We start from the raw sequence: 6459 nt of genomic DNA, 5'->3' as shown, positions 1-6459 counted from the left end.
TACCAGAAAATTGCAATACAGTAAACTCTCAGTTATCTGGTATTCAACTAACCAGAGCTCTCATCTAACCAGAACAAAAAATCCCTGTGTGTTCACTGTTTTGCTGATCTACGGCATGTATTATCCTGGAAACAACTTTATGTCTATTTGTCTTAATTTGTTTTTGATTACTGCATTGCAGTATTTATATGAAATAATGACAGAGTTTATGTCATGGTATGGTATAGTACGGGGTATGACATTAGTTGATGTGATGTGTCCTTCATCTTCTGTACCGGCGCAGTGGTGGGCGGTTCCTATTGAAGCACAGCATGTTGCTCATGTAATGACATGTTCTGTGCTGCAGTACTGTGAGCCCAGGCCAGCGTTACAATACACCCCCAGGGGGCCTGGGCTCACAAGAACTAGATTGAATGCCCTTGGTGGTCACTCAACTGAGAAGAGGGCTGTTTTTGGTGTTGGACATAAGATTATTTATTTTAATTGTTTATTATTTCCTGGAATTCTGCTTTAATCCTTACCAAATAAATACAAGGCTAACCTTAAAACTAAAAAGGTATGCCAAACTCTCTTAAATAAACCTCTTCTAGGGTTAATGGCACTTCAACAATACCCAATTATCAGCATCATGATAATTAACTATAGCTTCACTTTGCAGGGTCCCTAACATAATGATGACAACCTCAGTGGTTACCCTGTTACACAACGGATACAATTGTTGAACAATTTAACGGATTGCGCTGTTCTGAGATGAAGATTGAAATAGTTGACTCTCCTTCCCTTTACTGGGCCCCTTACACAATGGCCACATGTGTCATAACAGGTCAATACTTCCACAATGTGGTCAATGTGATCACTCAATACTGTGCTAATCATGTTGCTTTCACACCACATAAGATTGCCCCAAGAATTCCAGTGGTGTTAACAATGCAAACTCAGTATGATCGAGCTGTTTTTGGACAAGGCAAGTAAAGACTGTTTACAGGCCTGACTACCCACAAGGAATGAGAATGTCGACTCATCAGAAACTAAACCAACAAAGGGCAATATTTTTCTAGATAGATTTTTAAAAGGGAGTTAGACTGAACGTGAACTAAGTATAGGCAAGGGCATACAGATATTCCTATAGTACAACATTTTAATATTATTTCAAGGACATTATTTTTGGGTTGTGTATAAAATTCTCGTTTGCTTCTTAAATGATGAGTTTCAAAAAGGTATCATAATAAAAAGCTCTCGGAACACATTTAAGCTACTAAAGTGACCCTGTTGGTCACAAAAAAGATTCAAGATGAAAGCTCACTAAAATGGAAAAGCTATTATGTTCACCTCCATGTCGGCGTGTGTCTCCTAGCTTCAATTCGGTCCAGCATTGCAACCTCCATCGGGATCTTTAGCATTTGACACTTCCTAGAGTGCTGGTGTCCCCTACCACATTCTATGGTTTCATGCTCTGACCCCTACATCACTACAGAATACAGCAGTGACATATGGGGTAGGAGGATGAAAGACAAAAATGACTACAATAACTAAAAAATGCAAACCCCCCCCCCAGATTGTGAACTACTCATGAACCTATAAAATAGATGTTCCATTTGTACACCTATAGGTTGAAAGGCACAGGTATGGCAGTGGGTGCTGTAATGTCCAGATGGATAACCACTTGAGATAAGCTTTACCAGCACCAATTCCTAATCTTGACCCCATCCCCTTCCACCTCTCCCTATTGGTTCTTTAGGATGATGAGCAGACTCAAATGGGGAGTTTTAAAAGGTGAGAGGGGCTGGGCAAGCTATTCTTTTATAGGATGAGCCAAGGGTGGGCAAATGTATATGCAATCCAGGAGCCAGCAGTATTTTTTTAGGAGCCAATTGACAACAACTAGAGAAAATCTCAAACGTTAGGCGCCAGCTGTCATTGGCTACCTGGCTTTGTCCAGCCTAGGGATAAGCCAAGATCTGCATATATATTCAGCTGCCTATATCTCTGGATTCACTAAGAACAGCTCATAAATCAACTCATTTATATATTGGCAGGCTGCACATAGAATGTCTATGCTACTTCTTGCTTGTAGTATTTCCTGTATATACTGCATCTGTTGGGGAGGACGAGTGGAAGCCCTTACAAAATTGTACTTTAGCAGCAGGCAACATGGGGCACAGCTGACCCTAAAGTCAGTTTCTGACCTAAGGTCTGTTTGAAGGCATGCTAAAGTGATATGAGTGCATGTGATAATATTGCTTTAATGGTAACCTGAGAATGCCCTACATGTTTGATATCTCAAGGAATATCAAATATGCTTTTAAATGTTTTATTAGGTATAAGTATATCGTCCTAATTAATTCAATAAAAAAGTTTAAGAAAAAAAATTAAATAATTTAATTACATATAAAAGCCACATCAATGTAAATGAAGTATGTTTGGCCAGAACCAACAAAAGCCAGCAAAAAAGCTCAGTGGCTGAAGGTAGAACTCCATCCACAATTACAGAACAGAATGTAGGATAGCGGTTCAGCTGCTGGAGGACAAACATATCTATGATTGCTTCCAAACTTAAATTCTACAGAAACATTTAAATTGCAGTTTATGTGACATCTGTTAAGTGGCTTTCACCATTTTCATCCTCGCCCACATTGGGACATTAATTAAACATCCTTAGTCTCTTTAGCAACAACTATTTCACTGGACTGCCGTTACGTAGAGCTATTTCTTCTGCTTTTCTGTCTCTTTCAAAATATTTGCCTCAAATTTCAAGTAAACTTATTTCAAAGTTGGCACTCCCTTGTAACAAACTTTGTAATACTGTTGTGTCATAGAAACATTTAAAGAGCAACAATACCCAATTAGAGGGTACTAAGTCCAATCTAGGCAACCAAAAAACTACCCTTGAAGTGGGTCTTCCCCGGCACTGAAAGCATTAAAGGAGAACTATGGGATTAAGGCTTTTCCCCATAGTTCTCCTTAGGGTAACGGGAGTACAAAAACTAGCGTCCTCCCGTCACCCTAGGCTCAGTATACCGCGAGCTGTAGCTCGCGGTATACTGAGACGCTGCAGTATACCGCGAGCAGCTGCTCGCGGTATACTGAGACGCCGCAGCTGAAGCGGATACCGACAATTATGTCTGGATCCGCCCAGCTGCGTGACTGATAGCTGGCTCTGCCTATCTAGAGGCAGAGCCAGCTGTACCCGCCTCCTCCCCCGTCCGTTCCGCCTGTCAGTGCTGGCGGATCGGAGCGGGGAGGGGGGAATACAGCCCATCCCCTGTCACGGCAGAGAGCCGGGACAGGATCGAGAGGTGAGCGAACGCCGGTATGTGTTCGCTCACTTCCCGATCTACTAAGCCGACCTATGACAGTCTCATTGTCACAGGTTGGCTAGAGCTATGAGGTGAGTGAAAAGCACTCACCTCATAGTTCTCCTTTAAGGAGACCCTCCTTTGCTGGAGGCTTTTGTTTTTTTAAAAAAAAGAAGATCTTCATTCCTCATTTTCTAGTGGGTCCCCGCCATGCTCTTCCCCCCGCCCCTTGCACGGGTGGCACCTTTGTTGTAATGCCGGGCCGTGTGCCGGGCCGTTCCCGGGAAGGACAGGTGCTGTATGTGATTGTACGCAGCAGCCTGTTCTTCCCTATGGGAGGACGCTGTCGTACGCTGCTGTACGCTCACCCGAGCTGCACATCCGTACGACAGCGTCCTTCTATAGAGAAGAACAGGCTGCTGCGTACAATCACATACAGCACCTGTCCTTCCCTAGGAACGCTGCAGGGATCTGTATGGCCCGACTCTAAGCTGTGTGAAAAGGGCCTAATAGAGGGCTGAGTGTTAACCATTTGCAGTGACTGCCTACCTTGCAAAGCAAGAACTTGGAAAAGGCGATAAAAGTGACATTTCATACTATAGAGAAGGTCGCAGGTTATGAATGGAAGAAGAAGCAGAGGTATGCTACATGATCAGGACATCAGAATAACAGAACAGAACAGAATAAGCTGATGTGTTTGGGCAGAGCAGACTATTCCAAAGGGCTGGCGCTGGCCCCGGGGCATCTGGCACACCAGCATTCCATTCTTCATTCATTCTGTGCAAAGCTGCAGAAATGATTGTGCTCTGGGCCAGAAATCCGCCATGTTTCCAGACTGCAATAAATCACATCTCCATGCCATAGAATTAGAGGTCTCATGGGTCTAGAACAGGGGTGGGCCAATAATTATGGAGTTCAGGAGCCAGTCTGTGCAATCCAGGAGCCAGCAGGATTCTTTTTAGAAGTCAGCTCCATTGACGTCAACTATAGAAAACCTCAAAATGTAGGCGCCGGATGTAGTTTTTAAGGGGTACTGGCGACCTGGCTCCTGGGATTTGGCCAGCAGAACTCTGGACACAAATATTCTTAACCCTTGCAGTGGGCTTACCCCTGCACTGTAAGGGTTAAGTGCTTGTTTTCGTCTATGGATGTCATCATGTCTAATACAGGTCCATTCACCTGCATTAGAGGTGAAGACATGGAGGGACATTCCACAGCCAGAGCGGGAGAGAGGTGAGTGTTGACCACCACAGGACTGGGGATCAGGTGAGTATATCTTCTGTATTCCGGCCCCTAGAGAAAAACGAGCAGCACACCCTTGCAGTGCCGTGGAAGCCTCACTACAAGGGTTAACGTTTTACATTCCTCTTTCGGTTAAAGGTCTTTCTTTTAAAGGAGCCCCGGAACAGAATAAAACCTGACCCTGACCACTTCTTTAAGGGTTAGTTCACGTGACCGGTCAGGTCCCGGTCTTGGAGCCAGCGTGGGACAGCTGCATTGTCCATTCTTGCTCTAAGCATCAGATAGAGTATGTTTTACGATCCTCATACTTGTCCTTTAACCAGGGCAAGAGTAAGTGCCCATAGCCACTGAGAGCTCCCTCTAGTGGCCAGTCTACAAATCTCTATATTAAATACCACAATTAAAATAAGTAAACCACCAAAATACAATATGTTGCCAAAAGTATTGGAACACCCCTCCAAATCATTGGATTCAGGTGTTCCAATCACCTCAATGGCCACAGGTGTAAAAAATCAAGCACCTAGGCATGCAGACGCTTCTACAAACATTTGTGAAAGAATGGGTCGCTCTCAGGAGCTCAGTGACTTCAAGCGTGGTACCGTGATAGGTTGCCACCTGTCCAATAAGTCCATCCGTGACATTTCCTTGCTACTAAATATTCCACGGTCAACTATAACATAGTGTAAGCAACTGTGAACAACAGCAACTCAGCCACGAAGTGGTAGGCCACGTAAAATGACAGAGCGGGGTCAGCGCATGCTGAAGTGCAGAGTGCGCAGAAGTCGCCAACTGTCTGTAGAGTCAATAGCTACAGACCTCCAAACTTCGTGTGGCCTTCAGATTGGCACAACAACAGTGCGTAGAGAGCTTCATGGAATGGGTTTCCATGGCCAAGGAGCTAGATCCAAGCCTTATATCACCAAGTGCAATGCAAAGCGTGGGATGCCGTGGTGTAAAGCACAACGCCACTGGACTCTAGAGAAGTGGAGACGTGTTCTCTGGAGTGACAAATCACGCTTCTCAGTCTGGCATTCCGATTGGCCGTGTCTGGGTTTGGCGGTTGTCAGGAGAACGGTAGTTGCCTGACTGCATTGTGCCAAGTGTAAAGTTTGGTGGCGGGGGGATTATGGTGTGGGGTTGTTATTCAGGGGTTGTACTTGGCCCCTTAGTTCCAGTGAAGGGAACTCTTAAGGCATCAGCATACCAAGACATTTTGGACAATTTCATGCTCCGAACTTTGTGGGAACAGTTTGGGGATGGCCCCTTCCTGTTCCAACATGACTGTGCACCAGTGCACAAAGCAAGCTCCATAAAGACATGGATGAGCGAGTTTGGGGTGGAGGAACTTGACTGGCCTGCACAGAGTCCTGACCTCAACCCGAGAGAACACCTTTTGGGATGAATTAGAGCAGAGACTCACAAAAATACACAATTATGACTTCCTCCTAAACGTTTTGTCTACCAGGCAGAAAGGTTTTTGAACCCTTTTTCCTGCTATCAGACAATGCAGGGTCCAGATCTGTGTATTACTACCCACAGGTCACATATAACGTATACTCCTCTGTAACGGATGTGTGGAGCAATCAGAGCTCTGAAACAGATCAACTGACATTCTAATGTGCCAACTACACCTAAGGCACTCCTCATATAATACTCCTTATATCACAATCCTCATATAATACTCCTCACATAATAATCCTGGACATTCCCTGCTTACACAATATATAGTTATACTGCAAATGATGAAACTAAGATTTCAGGTACAAAACATTTCTTCTACAATGGTTTCCTGGTGCATGGTATGGGCGGTGTGTGATTCATGTCTGAAATACTATTATTCAATTATACTCAGATGGACAGAAATGTATCAGTATGAAGTCACTCAGGAACCCATCACACTTCCTCCGTGGGACACATTTCT

Source organism: Nanorana parkeri, unplaced genomic scaffold (genome assembly GCF_000935625.1).
Source record: "Nanorana parkeri isolate BGI_ZX_2015 unplaced genomic scaffold, ASM93562v1 scaffold3318, whole genome shotgun sequence".
In the NCBI taxonomy this organism is placed as follows: Eukaryota; Metazoa; Chordata; class Amphibia; order Anura; family Dicroglossidae; genus Nanorana; species Nanorana parkeri.
The sequence above is the reverse complement of the archived record's forward strand: the minus strand, read 5'-3'. Positions refer to the sequence as shown.